The 16,412-nt window shown below is 37.1% G+C and overlaps 1 pseudogene; it reads right to left on the reverse strand.

Moving 5' to 3' along the window:
- Positions 1-333: 333 nt before the first annotated feature.
- LOC132126564 (myosin-7-like) lies at positions 334-14,670 on the reverse strand (annotated as a pseudogene).
- Between the last annotated feature and the right edge of the window lie 1,742 nt (positions 14,671-16,412).

Here is a 16,412-nt window from a genome sequence, read left to right on the forward strand (position 1 = left end):
TTCGCCATAGACATAAACAGAGAGAAGTAGCTCCGGCTACAATGTTCTTCCGCAAGGACGCAGTTCTGTTTATTAACCGCTAGAGCAGCAAAAGTTATGGACTGCAGCTTTTACCTTACCTAAAAAAGACCTAACAGAAAATATACCACTTTTATGTCACAATAATAATCCTAAATCATAAAAAAATACTTCTCCTTTTGACATGAATGATGTAATATGTTTTTCATGTGTTTAAGTCAATACATTAAGTATATTTTCTGGTCTAATTACAATGTGACTCTTGTTTTTTATTTTTGGTTTTCAACTACAAACATTTGAAGACACAAAGATGATTCATACTTCAGCTTCCTCCAGGGCTGCCTGAATTTCAGTCTCCTCCAGATCTAAGCCCTTCTTGATCTTCTCAAGCTCATCAATTGGTCTTGCTGCCCTGGCCTATTTGGTCATTCAGGTCAGAAATCTCCTCTGTCAGAAACATGAAAGGTATTGATAAGTCACGTTTTGTGACTGATAAATATATTGTAGTTTTTTTCTCTACTCATAATCCATGCAGTTCAAAGCATACCCTGTAGATTTGTATTCTCCCGTTTGATGCTCTTCAGATGGTCCAGAGCCTCCTCATAAGAGTTCTTGAGTTTAAACAGCTCTGTGCTCAGATTACGAGACTCTTTCTGTGAAGACTCCAGCTCAGACTGACACTCTTCGTACTTCTGCTTCATTCAGCCAGAATCTTGTCAAATTGCCTCTGCTCCTTATCCAGGGCAGCAGCGGCTGCATTAGAGCGCTCCAGATCGACTACGAGATCCTCAATCTCAGACTGCAGTCGTTGTTTGGTCTTTTCTAGGGAGGAGCCCTTTGCATCTGATGCCTCGACTTGTTCCTCAACCTCTTGGATGCAGACGGCCAGCTTCTTCCTATCAATTATGGGAATTTAATGGTTCAGTTTTAGATCTAATGAAGCCAGTCATTATTTCCTGTCTAGTCCACACACTCACTTTGCTTCCTCGAGATCCTCTGTCTTCTATATGGCGTCTGTCTCATACTTGGTCCTACACTGTGCGACTTCGGCATTGGCCTTGGACAGTGCACGCTGCAGCTCAGATTTGCCCACTTGCTCTTCCTCATACTGCTCTCTCAGCAGATCACATTCATGCCTAGATGATTGCAGTGCGTGAGCCAAGGCATTCTTTGACTGAAAGGAGCAGATGCCAAAGATAAATCAATAGTAGAAATTGGTTCCACATAAAAGCAGTGAGAAAAATTGTTTCTCTTACTTTGGTTTCTTCATCTAGTTGTTTCTCGTGCTCTTCAATGTTTTGGCTAAGGGAGTTTTTGTTGCGCTGTAGCTGAGATACCAGAGCTTCATGCCCCTCCAGCTTTCTGCTCAGCTAAGCTGTAAAAACGTTTTACGTTTTATTAAGGATATTAGATGTCTCAAACCAATGCATAAATGTCTCAGTGGTTCTTGTTAAGTATGAACTTGTTTAGTAGGTAGTTTGTTTGTATACCGCTTTCAGCTTGAGCCCGGGCTCGCTGTGTGTTGTTGCTGAGTTGCCTTTGGAGCTCCTCCACTTCGGCTTTTGATTCGTTCATCTGGTCCTCATAGAGGTGACACATATTCTCAGTGGCAGCCTGTAATATTTGAATAAAATTAATAAAGTTGTATGTATGTGTCTTTGTCTTAAATGTACGCAAAAGATGCATTGAGTTTCTGAGTTGTATAGCACATAAGATTAAACAACTGGTCACATGTGCTTCCACTAATGTGATTTACACTAGCACTAGCATTCTCTATTCTTTTTCTACTCTATCTACTTGTCTTCTTTTTATTTATTATTAAAAAAAACTCTATTACTAGAGATCTCTATTCTTTTTCTATTCTGTTTTCATTTTAGTATATTAAAACAACTGCTTTGTGTACTTTATTAGACTAACCGAGACTTGTCATAGCACTTATAATATTCTTAACATATTATTGCTTTTTTTGTTGGTTTTGATTGCTTCTATTGTCCTCATTTGTAAGACACTATGGATACAAGCATCTACTAAATGTAACGTAAATGTATAAATGTTTGAGTAAATTTAAAAATTAACATCAAACCATGTTAATAAATGCTGTAAAAAATGTTGTTTGTTGTAAATTCATGATACCAAATACATTTTAAACTTATTGTGTGAAATAATTTGATTAAATATACAAACTAAGAGCATGCAAATAACTAAAAAGATTTTAAACCTGAGCTCAACTGGAATCATCCCATGATTTTTCAATGTTAAAGTCAAAGCTAAATTAATACTATTTAAATTAGATCAGAATGTGGTGCAACATGGATCATGTTTTCCACCTTGCTCTTTGCCAGCTGCTCTAAATTGAAGGTTAGGTCATCTGCCTCCATCTTGGCCTCACTTCTCTCCTTCTCCAACTTCTGTTTGACTCGCTGAAGGTTGTCAATTTGCTCACTCATTTCAGCCACACTGTCTGCATGCTTTTTACGCAGTGCGACAGTCATAGCCTCGTGGTGCAGTATGGCCTCCTCAAGGTCACGATGCAGTTTTAGAAAGTCTGCCTCATGTTTTCTTATTATTATTATTCATCTCAATTTGAGCTGACGTGGCACCTCTGGCTTCCTCGAGACGCTCGCTGAGCTTCGTATCGCTATTTCTCCTTCTCGCTTGGAGCGCTCTGCTTCCAGTTCCTCTTCGAGTGCCTTAATGCGAACCTTAAACACCAAGAAAGAATGAATGAAGGTGTTCTGATAGAAACACAAACTCAAGAAATTTAACAGTCCAGTTTGACTCACCTGCAGTTCCTTGATCTTCTTTTGAAGCTGGATGATGAGCACTTGCTGGAATTATAGTGCATTACTGATTTCTGGTTTATTCTTCTATTTGAAACTGTTTAAATTTTTTTCCACCTTACATCATCTACTTGCTGCTCCAACTTGGCTTTGGCCTTAGTCAGAGTGTTGACTTTGTCTTCCTCTGTAGGGCCTTCTTCTCTTTACTGAGCTTTCGAATAGTTTCATCCAAAGCTGCCATCTCTTCTATCAGATTCTTCACCTATGAAAAGGGACTTTAATTAGTTTAACAGACTTCACAGTGGCTCAACAACAAACCTTGTCCTTCATTTTTGTCAAAAGAATGGGCTCACCTTGTTTTCTGTGGCATGCTTCTCCTTCTCCACCTTGGCCAAGGTTATCTCCAGATCATCAATGTCCTTTTTCAGCCCAGCACACTCATCCTCAAGCTTGTGTTTTTTGCCACAACAGTAGCGTTCATCTCCTCTTCATCTTCCAGGCATTCAGTCATCTCCATCACTTTGGCGTCAAGTTGAATCTTGGTCTTGGTGAGCAGGTCACAATGGTCCTCTGCATCTGCCAGGTTATCCTGCTCCTGTTGAGCGATTAGAAAGTACATTTAAACAATTTAACACCTGATTATGTACAATTAATTGTATTCCTTTTAGACAATTTTATAATTTGTTGGGTAATGGCATTAAACCCCAATAAAACTGTACATCCTTTTGATAATTTTCTTTCCCTTAAACCTACATAGATTATTTAGATCATGTCAAAATTAGTGCCTTGGAGAAGAATAATTGTATATTATTATGCATTCAGCGATGAAAAAAAAAAGATTTCACCTGCATTTAGTCTTTTTGCCAAATTGCAAACTTTATGACACTGTACTAAATGCCCTTATGTAACACAGTAAAATATAAAAATGAAATAATGAGTAGTTCTTTAGCACCATATTTGTGGTGTTTATGAGCAAACAGTATGATTGCCGTTGTTACTGCCTGAAGCAGCAGGGAAAGGTCATTCTTCTCTTGGATCAGGCTGACCTGTTTCTCTTCCAGTTCCTTATGTTTGGACTCTGATTTCTCTAGTGCCTCCTTTAGCTTCAGGAACTCCTCTTTTAGAGCGGCCAGCTCTTTTTCCGTGGCGGCACTCCTCAGCAGGGGCTTGATTTTGAAGATAAGTTTCATCCAAGGCCAGTTCTTCACGAAGTTGAAGGCCCGGATATTCCACTGGATGATCATAAGAGCCTACCTAATGACAAGAGGCAGGTATAATTAGGTTATACCATGGGTATAGTCTCTTTAAGGCATGTCAGTCCACTTGGTGGCCATCTTGGTGATATAATTATAGCTCCTATATACTTGAAACCGAAAAGGGTTGTTTCTTTATTTCTAAACTATAATTAAATACTGTATTTTTCAGCCTGGTCCAGTAACATCACGTAATTGTCTCTATAAATTGAAAGGCCGGCTTCCATTCTTACAGCCTCTATATATAGCCGTTGCTTTGGGTGCAATCCTCTTGTTTTTAACAATACAATGTTCATTTTAGTTTTACGGTTACATTTGTTAACCACATGAACCCACAAACTATTAATGCATTAGTGTTGTTTTAGTATTATTTTATACTGTTATAGTATTTAGTAATATTTAGAATTAGCATTTATTTTATATTTTCTTTTTTTTAAAGTTATATTTATAGGCTTTTTGTAACTTTTATTTCAAGAGGACAGTTGAAATTCAGTAGTACAGTAGTACTTCAGCTAAAACTTATTTTTAATTCAGTGAGTTGCCAAGACAGTTTTTCTAATGATCTAATATTTATATTTGATTTCTTGTTATTTGAACTTTACTTCAGTTAGTGAAATTGATTTTAATAGTTTAAGTCAACAACATCAACCCTGATCCTGGGAAGACTTTGTCACCCCCATATGACCCACTGGCTTGCGTCCATGAATGCATGAAACGAGGCTCACTTTAGTTAGTCTATTACTGGGGCGACTTTCAGATGTCATGTGCTTGCTTTCACAGTACTGTGGTTATATGTTAGTGGATGACGACAGAGAATTCGGTCCGATCAAATAGCTGCCATGCATCTGTGCTCCAGGCCACCCAAAAGGTGAAGTGTCTAATATTTATTTAGAAACTGAAGGCCTTCTGTGAACCAGCGGCTTTAATCCTTTGCCAGTCTGCAGATATGCTTTCAATGTGGTCCTTTAGAGGAACAGGCGCCTTGGCAAAACAGGCCTTTGAGCAGGGTGCTGGACTGTATTTTTAGTGGGGAGTGGGCTGAGCAGCTGTCAGGTGACCCACTGGGCTTCTGGGCTTCAAGGACACCGCCTGCATTGTCTAATAAGGGGAAGGGTGGAGGTCATGGATATGGGCATGGAGAACCTCGCGTTTCACAGAGAGTGTCGGAGCATATGAAGGGTCTCGGCCACACACGCACACATGGACAAATGGATGTCTGAAGACACACGCCTCACACACTCCATCCACATGGCCCCAAAATACCTCTCATATGTTGAGGGTTAAGAGATATCATGTGACAACAGCTTGTTGCTAACTTTATTAGAAGTAAACCTGCTGGATATCAGTATAGTTTGTGAATATTTGTGTGGGACGGCATCAAGAATATGGAGAATATATGCACATTTATGGTTGTTTGGTGAATTGTCAGTCAAAATTGAGTAATTTTCAATAGGAATTCAATAAGAATTCATTGCACTGACCAATTGAAAGATGCTTGGTTTGAAAGTGATGTCTGTGTGAGATGTGCTTTAGACATTTTTGCTTGTGAAATTGTGCTAATGTGACTGAACCTTAAAGGAACACTCCACTTTTTTTTTGAAAATAGGCTCATTTTACAACTCCTCTAGAGTTAACCAGTTACGTTTTACCATTTTTGAATCTATTCAAACGATCTCTGGGTCTGGTGGTAGAACGTTTAGCTTAGCTTAGCATAAATCATCGTATCTGATTAGACCGTTAGCATTTCGCTCAAAAATTACCAAAGAGTTTCTATATCTTGACTCTGCTGTAGTTACATCATGTACTAAGACCAACGGTAAATGAAAGGTTGCAATTTCCTAGGCCGATATGGCTAGGAACTACACTCTCATTCTGGCGTAATAATCAAGGAACTTTGCTGCCGTACCATGGGTGCAGCTGGTGCAGTGATACAATGCATGAAAATAGTCCCTAGCTAGTTTCAGCCATATCAGCCATATCGCAACTTTTCAATTTCCGTCAATCTTAGTACACGATGTAACTACAGTAGAGTCAAGTTTTAAATAGGACAAAAATAAAAAACTCTTTGGTCATTTTTGAGCAAGATACAAACATTCTAATCAGATTCAATGATCTATGCTAAGTTAAGCTAAAAGTTATACCACCAGACCCGGAGATTGGTTGAATGGATTTCGAAAATGGTAAAACTCAACTGGTTAAGTCTAGGGGAGTTGGAAAATGAGCCTATTTTCAAAAAAAAGTGGAGTCTTCCTTTAAGTCTGAATATGTAACTTCATATTTTATGTTCAGAAATTCTCTAAATCAATATGCAGTGATCCCAAAATGTATTTTGTCACTTAAACCACACTTAAAATATATAAATTTCTTTAAATTTTGCATTAAATATGACAATATAAAACCAAGTGACATCTTTAAATAAATGATGGTTTTTTTCAAAGTAATTTTTTTGGTGGGGTGGATGTTCCACTAACTATAGGAAATACATTTTTTATGAAATATCTTTCTTAAAAAAATTGGAACCTGGTTGGAAATGTTATCTAATGCAATTACTTGTATTCATTTTAAGTGTGACTTAAATATCCAAATATGCTTGGGGGCCACCGTATTTTAATTTCAGAATTTTCTTTTTTAATAGAATCATGTATTACTTCCTCTCCATCATCTTCTTCAGCTCCATCCTCATGATCTTGCCACTGCTGGCGGCCTGCAGTAGAGTGAGAACTTTAGACAGACGCTCGTCCCTCGTCTCCTCCAGGTCTCCCAACAGACCAGCTTTAAAGAACACCTGTAATGCAGAGACACAGACGGGTTGATTTAGCTCATTTTGTCTTGTGTACAGAGTTAACCTGTGATTGATGTCCCATTGCTTGAGGCTGAAAGCAACAACCTTTTATTGGCTGAAGTCTGACTTGCTTTAGTATGTCCAAATCTATACTGATTATGGTCGATGTCCAGTGAAGCCAGAAGTTTATCTGCAGCTTTCCTGCTGTCAACAAACTTGTCATCAGGGACTGCGTGAGGATTCAAAATGCAATACCTGTGAAAAGGAGGAATATAGACATCCTTATTGCTTATTTTAACTGCAGTGATGCCTTTAAAATTCAGCCTAAATTTTTTAGTGAACATCAAATCATTGCATTGATCAAAACATGTTCACACAGGGAAATTATACTCTCTAAAAGTAATGTCAAGATTGTATTGTAATTCGCTGTGCATTTTTGGATGTTTTCAAGAGTACACAAGGCGTGTCAATAGTAGCTCTTCTCACCATTGTTTGAAATCGGCATAAAGAATTCTCTTAGGAAATCCCTTCCTGCAAATGCAAATGCCCTCCAGGACTCTGTAGGCATCCATGATACCTGCAAAAAGATGAAAATGTTTTGAGGTTTTGCAACTTAGATTCTCTTTCAGGTTGTTGTTACAGTGTAAAACTAAACTGTGAAATTGTTTGATGCTCAAAAATAGTAATTCCCATTATAATCCTATCGGTTTGGATGTGTTGAAGCATTCATTGGTTACAACACCTGGTGTTTTGGTCTTATTTGGAATAATGCAGCACACAAACTGGGGCTGAGTGCTCTGCAAGTTTGTCATCAACTTGTTGAGATTCTCCTGTAGTTGGAAAAAACAGAAACATTGCTGTACAGAAGTTCCTATCCTTTTACACAGCCCAAATCAAATGCAATCAATAACATATGCAAAAGTGTCCTTCTCCAAAACATTGTCAGATGTGTTCCAAGACTTTACCTGAGTTGTTGATGCTCTTTGTGGACACAGACAGAACAGGAGACAGCACAGACTTAAAGTGATGTTCATGTGTCATTTCTCTAAACATCACTGCAAGTCTTAACTGCCTCCCTCTCAGTACTGAAGAGTTTTGATTTTCTTGTTTTAATGACCATGAATATCTGATTATGTGTTGTTACTAACTAATTTGCACCAAGTGCAGTAGTGTCTGGTTATATTCCTACCTTGTGTAGTTGTGACACTGTCTGGAAGGAAGCAGCCTTTTTCCTCTTTTCCTTGCCGCTTGTTTTTGTTTTAGAGGCTAAAAGGAAAAAGTTATATTTAGGAGTATTTTATGGTTTAGAAGAGAATTGTGGCATATTTCAGGTAAACTGTGGGGTATATTTATCTGAGTCAGAGCTAACATAATTCTCATATAGACTACCTAGAAGCTTGCTGGTGGAAACCAGCAAACAGACTGGTTAAGTTGTTTTTCAATGCAAAAAGCACCAAGGACAATCTAAAATGCATCATAAATACTTGTAACATCAAGTGCTGCCTTATAGGAGCTCTATTATTGGTAGAAACTCACCACTCCTTCATAGTGCACTAGCTCAAAATGAGCCTCATACTTTCTTTTCTTGTCAGGCATTGGCTTTTGGAAATTGGCAGATTTGCCAAGGTGATTGTCAAAGAGCTTTGCCTTGAAGCTGTTGTCAGTAGCTTTAGGGAACATGCACTCCTCTTCAAGAATGGACATGATTCCTAAGGGCTAACAAAGAGAAAACAGCTTAGAAGGGATTTTTTCTAATTGTTACTGTATTTCATCTCATTGTTTTAAGTAAAAACAACAACAACAAAAAACCTTTTCAAAGAGATCAATGCAGGTCTGGAAATCAAGCCCAAAGTCAATAAAGGTCCACTCAGTGCCCTCCCTTTTGTATTCCTCCTGTACCAGGATGAGCATGTGGTGGTTGAAAAACTGTTGCAGTTTCTCATTGGTGAATTGATGCAGAGCTCCTCGAAGCTGTTGAGCTGTTGATAGAATCCACATGACAGATGTACAAGTGTGAATGCCGACGGAAATCTAGATAAGTGCGGTGTGGAATTTCGAGAGTCACTCACCTCAAAGATCTCAAAGCCGACGATGTCCAGCACTCCGATAAAGAACTGGCGTGGCAGAACAGTGTACAGCGTCCTATTTATACGCCCCACCAACCACTAGAACATGCGATCATAAGTGGCTTTGGCCAGAGCTCCCACTGCATAGTTAACCTGGTGGAGCCACACAGTGTGTGTGGAGCACATGAAGATCACAGCTGCCACTCATGGATTGCAACAGTTGCCTGGATACCAGGCTGATTTTTCAGGCTGCTTTATTCCTTGTATCTTAGTAGATCAACAGTAAATGTCAGTGGTTTAAACATGCATTATTGCCATAGCAAAATAATTCTGTTTTTGTAGCTATAGACATACAGCCAATGAGGAAGGATTTTGTGCAAACTTCTCAGCTGTTCTACATTCTGTCCTTTAACCACATACTCATTGCCCACCTTCATTCTGGGGTGCAGAAGACACTTTGTAAGGTCTGCTGAGCTAACACCCATCAGGTAGGAGGCCTTATCAACAACTGGAAAGATTATTTCATTTAAGCTTTGGATAACTGTAATACTGTAATAATGACTAACTAAATTCTAGATTTACATTCACTTTCAGTGCCATCAGCCTCTGGCTCTGAATTTCATGTTCCCGAAGTGCATGACGGCCCCTACTATTTTATAGCAGCCATACTTTTCTTCTGGAGTGAATCCAAGGATATCCATGGCATGCTGGATGGGCAAGCGAATGATTTTGTCATTTTTTTCATATGGTTTTAGAAGGGATGAGAGATTTTAAAGCTTACGTCAGTAGCCATAAGCTCCTGCCCGTCATCCATATTCTTCACCGTTGTCACTCCTTGGGAGCAAAAATGGTAGACATAGGGGTTTGAAGAGACCAGAAGCATGTCTGAAATCCACATGAAAAGAATACATTTATTAATAATATGGCAATAAAATACTGTTGTATTTGTAATTTGTAATTGTAGCATTTAACTTACCAAGAAATTCAGGCATTCAGACATGATTTGGTAGTAGATGTGGTAACTACACTCTACAGGCTGCTGAAATATCACTCTGGATTTTTCCAGAAGATCTAGAGAGAAGTCATTTGAAAAATCACTGCACTGTCAGTTTTTACATTTTGGAATGACATAAATTGGAGGGTCACCATCATTCTTTGAATCATTTACTTACATATGCCAATGTCAGCAGAAGCCAGTTTCCCGTTGAAATGGATCCTGATGAACTTACCCTAAAGAGGGATTTAAAGAAATACGCCATGGTTGGATCAACAATGCTTGATAGTTTAATTTTACAACATGGTAACAGGTCTTAACTTGCAAGTAAACAGAATTTAGACTCAAAAACTACAAATTTGGTCTATATATTGAGACAAATACTCACAAAACGCGATGAGTTGTCATTCCATAATGTCTTGGCATTTCCAAAAGCCTCCATTGCAGGATTAGCTTCAATGATCTGGTCTTCTAAAGTACCTTAAGAAACATTATTTTATAATTGATATGTTTTTGAGCTTTATTTGTTGTCCCCACGTGTGAAGATATACTCATCCCAGTTTTACTGGAAGAGGCCTTAAAACATAAAACACATAAAAATGGTTGTCTTGTAAAAGAGCACATATTTCTCATCTTCTGTTATTACATTGTTATTATTTCATTCTACATTTAACAGCCTGATTATTTAATGTGAATGCAATATAATGCAGTTTTTTTTTTGTAAAAATGTAAAATGTAAAAAAGTTTTATACTATGCTAGTCAACAATCTGTCATCAAAATAGATAAAATATAGATCAAAAAAGAATTTGTTATAAATGAAAATGCTAATTTTTTAGACAAACATGGTTTAAGAATAAAAAATGGGGTAAAATTTTGTTAGCTCACATCAAAGTATTTAACAACCACACCCTATTATAATCAGAGAAAAAAAAATTCTGTGAACAATGGATTTAAAAATGAAAACAAAAAGCTGAAATCAAGGAAACTGAAAGAGGTTGGGCCCGCTTGAAACTGAAAAAAGGAAAGGTTAAATGTTAATCACAAATTTGTTTCACAGAAAAACTTCAAGACGAGGAAGAAAAAGGCAGGAGATGATGGGGTTAAGCTATAGAAGACACATGGAGTCAGATCAACCGCACAAAAACCAAAAGATATATGAAAAAAAAAGTGAAAGTGAGTTGACATTCAGCCAAGTATGGCAACCCATACTCAGAATTCATGCTCTGCATTTAACCCATCCAAAGTGAATACACACAGCAGTGAACACACACCCAGAGAGCAGCTCAGTGCCTTGCTCAAGGGCACCTAAGTCATGGTATTGCCAGCCTGAGATTCAAACCCACAACCCTAGGGTTAGGAGTCAAACTCTCTACAACTAGGCCACAACTTCCCACATCAGCCTCACTGGATTCGAACCCATGACCTCAGAGGTTCGGAACCAGTGCCTTAGCAGAGTGAGCCACATTAGATAGACAAATCTGAGTCTGGATGTCCATAACAGTTAACTTTGTTACAATACACAGTAGTAATTTCACTGTAAAAAATGTGCTGGACATCTACATGAGGAGCGACTTCAAAATGAAAATGACAAACACTTGCCAGCATGAGAGGTAAAAAAAAAAAAGCTGACTGAAAAAGAAGCGGGAGATGATTTGAGAGAAACTGAGAGAGCTTGTGTCTTACTCCTTTTTCAGTCTGTGCCTCACCCAGAGCTGCTACTATGGCAAAATACTGAGTTACATGTTCTGTGTTTACTGTTTAGCCAGCACCAGATTCTCCGCTATGATTATCAAGAAATGACTGAATGATAAGACATTTGAAAAATGAAAGAAAACTACCTCAGCAAAGAACATTATAAAAAACATAGCAACAAAAAAAGTTGGACATGTAATCTGAAAAATTACATTCTCAGTGACTGAATTTTTTTCCACACTGAAAATGTCTCACTCTCAGCAATACAGAATGTGTACAGGTATGTCAAAACTTACATGATTAGCATGGACTGATTCTCACAATCTGTGGGGGTAAACAATAACGGATTTGTTTCAGGTCATAAAGGGCCTTTCTGAAGTGAAATTATCCCACCTGTAAGTTACTGTAGAGGGTAGAGACAAGCAATACTTTAATGTAATACTTACTGCACAACATATCATTGTAGGCATTGTCAGAAATGGAATAGATGTGAGGTGGAGCCTCAGAGCGGCGTTTGTAGGCAGCCACTACAGGGGTCGTGTAGACGGAAGCCATTTATATGGGTTTACGGTCACACAGAAGAGTCCAGAATATGTCTGCCATGAAAAGATTTGACAAAATTAATCTCAGGTACCGAATCCAGTCAGGATAAATTACACAATTCTTCAGCCCAGAGAAATTGTTGGATATAGAGATGAAGCAGAGGGTTGTATTTTAAGCCTTGCCGATAATAGAAAGAACTATTGTATATACGTAATTTGATATGATGCTTAAATTACAAAGCCAAAATATTTTCACTGGTCATATGTACAAAATCTGTACCCTTATTTCTATTCAAAGTCAAAGTGGCAAAGATATTTCTAGCTGTATTTTGGCAAACTAATCATACCCAAATTATAATTTGCAAATGCCCTGCAGAACCGCCACAAATCTCTGGGTTTGAAGACCCCTACTTTAACTTTTTTCATACAAAAAGGTAACATTTTCAAAATAAACCAAGAAGGTCCAACCTTAAACCTAACCATCAGTGAGGTGCAAGCTGATCATACAAAAACACATAAATGACATTGTAAAAAATGTGACAAATTAGCCACTAATTTGCCATAACATAATACTTACAAATTACCATATGAGTGTGCTGTTATACCTCACAGTGTGACTTTTTCCTATGATAATTTAACTGATAACTTAATGAATATGGGCTTTAATATTTTAGTTTTCCCATGTATACAATGTTTAAATGCTCTTAAGGAAAAAATAACTTCCCTTAAATGACTTTATGAAGTACTTTGACTGTGGCAGTTGTAAAGGACATGCCTATAGGGAATTCACTTGTATTTGTCCCTTGGCAAAGGGCAAGTGTTAAATTCATTACTGTGACTGTAAAGTTCTATGAATAGTGCCGCCCCTCTATGTTTAATGCTGCGGTCAAGTTATTTGTGGCATCAAAGACTAGTGAGAAAGGGCAGATTTGTGATGTGATGGTACCAACATAGATCATCCAACTGCTGTAGCGCCTACGTAGATTATAGAGCACCGAAGCTTCATTCAGGTGTGTGAGCATAGCCATGTCCTCTATCATGTCAAACTTCGGAGGGTTCATCTGTTGAACGTCATCCTCCTTCACAGTTAAACACTGCAGGAGTTAACTATGGTCAGAGCAGGGTTATAGATAACATAAAAAATGAATATGAACTATTATTAAAGGGAATATTAGATTTTTATAGGTCAATTGTATGTGGTAAATTTTTTATATTATTTTTAAATGGCCGCTAAACTGGATCACTGTCACCAAAGTCCTTTTAAAACACTATTCTATATGCATATAGGGTATTCTATAGTCTTTGCAGTCGCTCATGTAAACAAACCAGCACTACTTTCATAGCACTCCGCCGTCCTTGTCTTTTCATTCTAGCGCTATTGAAAATAGTTAGTGGCGCCATCTGGCGACTGAAAACGGTAACTACTATGACAAAGAGTCTCAGCAGAAGGAACTATTTAAAAGTTTGTGAAAGTGTTAAATATGTTAAACGTAGTAAAAGTGAAAAAATGGCTGGAAGCTCAAAAAAATAAAAAAAAATAAAATAACCTTCCTTGATCAGAAGATCATCGAACCGGTAAGATACAGAGTGGACGATGAAAATTTAAATCTACATTGCCGACTAACATGGTAGGCTAGTTAACTCAATAATTTCAAAAATATCTAGCTATGATTGTACATTAATACTAGCCTACTAAATTACTAGGCTACTACTAGGCTACAAAGACAAATAATTAAATATAACGCAGTGTTCGTCTTTTACTTAGTTTTCTTATTTAAAAAGCTTTAATTTAATTTACATGTAAAATAGTTTAAACTCAAAACAACATTTCATGTTCGTAGCCTATACTTATTTATTAAAATACCACAATCGCCATTAGCCAATTGCAAAATCATTAGATTATTACAATTTTATTTTATTAACTGAGATCTAAACCATTCAGAAGCACTTTTAATAACGAAGCAAAAGTTCACTTATTTTGGCACATCCACAAATAGTTAAATAAGGATGTTCTTATAATGTTTTGACATGATTAATTTAATTTTACCTTCCCGTCCGTGGTCTCAACGATGACTTTGTCACCATCAATCTCTCTGATTTCCACCTCAATGTAGGCTATGCGTCATTTTCATCTGGTATCCAAGCGCGTTTCTTTCCTGCGCACAAGGGAGGCTGTCAGTCATCAATGTCCAAGTCGTTGTATGTTAGAAATCCAATCATTCATTGCCGAATTTTTCAGCATTACAGGTTAAGAACCTAACATGCAATTACGAACACCAAAAAGCCGCCGCGTAAACAAGATGGCAAATATTACAAAGAGAATCGAAGTGTTTGTATCCACCGTAAAACATTTGCTGAAGTCAGTTGAAAATGTATCTCAAGTACCATCAAACGCCACAGTTTGCGCTGCCAGCAGCTCCAGGTCCAATTTGCGCAGAAACGAAGCAGCTTCTCCAAACTCTTTCATATCCAACAATCTCGACATGATGATAAATCCACCGCTCCCTTAGCCTACTTACTGAAGGCAAAACTTTCTAGATAACCTTAAAAGAAGAGAAATATTTTAGTTTACATATAAAAATGAAATAATAATAATTTAAAAAATAAAATAAAAAATATATTGACAAAAAATAAATGCAAAACACAAACTTGTAGTAAACATTGCAGGTATAATCACAATTACAATGTTTAAATGTATATTCCAGGAGGTAAGTTATGTTATATAAAACAAGGCATTTCAATATTGACAGAAAATTTGATTTAAAAAAAAAAAAAACTGTTTTGATTATGATTTATATTATTATTGTAGTATTATAAGCAAATGTTGATGAGCAAATGAAATGAATTAAGGTGTCCAGTCTTAATTTGCTAACTGACCTTAACACGGACTGAATGGGTGGAGTGGGCAAACTCCTTTTATCATCTCCTCCAAGGTCACGATCACAAAAATGATCATGTGTCACTCCTCCACAGCCTATTGGTGCTTACCATGTGCCAATACTGACACAAAAGGGCAAGCCACATTTTTATCTTAACCCAAACCCAAGCTTTGTTATTTTTATAGCAGGATTTAATTTTGCAGGGTATGAGGACACTGATTGTGATTGTGTGATAGTCTAGTTATTTTTTTATTTTTTATTTTTTTTACAAAAATCTATTTACATTTATATTTTTATCAATCAGTAGGCCTATAGTTACAGAACCGATTCTAAATAATGTTTTTTCCACTTTTTTAAAAACAAAAAAACAATCATAAGACTACAGCAATAAAAACAAATATATTAACAACAATTAAAAATATATTTTGAGATGTTTCAGCAAGTGGAAATGCTAATTTTATTTTTATTCATTTTGTAGTTTTATCATATCTTACAGATTTCATGTTTTTAACTTACATCTCAATTCAGTTACTCACTTCAAAAGTAATAGGCTACCTGTTATGTAAAAAGCTGAGTACGTTATGAAAGCAAATAGTGAGTTACTTTTCCTTTTGAATACTGTCATTTCTATTCTATTTCTGTTTTCTATTTGTCATATCTATTCTATTTCTTTTTTCTGTCTGTCATTTCTATTCTGTTTCTATTTCCTTAAAAAATATTCAACCTGGTTTCAAACTTGTTTAGTGATAATGGTGGCATTATCAGATCTGCTGTTACCATAACAAATGTGTGCAATTATGCACCAACTTAACACTCAAGATTTTAATGAATGCAGTAATAATTAATAATGAACATGTTTCTCCTTAAAGTTTTCTCAGTTAATTCTTGTTTTCGGAGTTATATTTTGATTTCAGCACCACAATCATCTAAGCGGCTGTAGTCACTGTAAATTCCCCCTGGTCCCTGCTTGGATAAAGGTTACAGAGATCCACTCAGCGGCAACAAGCAACACACTTAACGTTAGCTGTTTAACATCTCTTCAATAACTCGTCAACAATTCTCTCCTCAACATACAGTACAAGTATTAGGTGAACATAATGGCCCATGTGTTCAGTCTTCTCCCTTACTCTAATTGCTTGTTTGCGGAATCCTTTGTTGTAAACGCCAGTGGAGGGGGGCATTGTGTGTGTGTGTCTGTGTGTGTGTGGCCACAGTAAATGCAACCCTAGATGAAATTACCGAAGGGTCCCTTGTGCTTGACATGATATGGGATGCTAAAAATACATGCCGATATAAGCCAAGATCCACTGCCCTTAATGATAATAGCAACATAATTGAGAGGGATTTTCTTTCCACCATGGAAACGAGCACAATTTTCTGACAGAGTAGTAGTAAAATAAATACA

This window comes from Carassius carassius, chromosome 44, assembly GCF_963082965.1.
Source record: "Carassius carassius chromosome 44, fCarCar2.1, whole genome shotgun sequence".
Classification (NCBI taxonomy): Eukaryota; Metazoa; Chordata; class Actinopteri; order Cypriniformes; family Cyprinidae; genus Carassius; species Carassius carassius.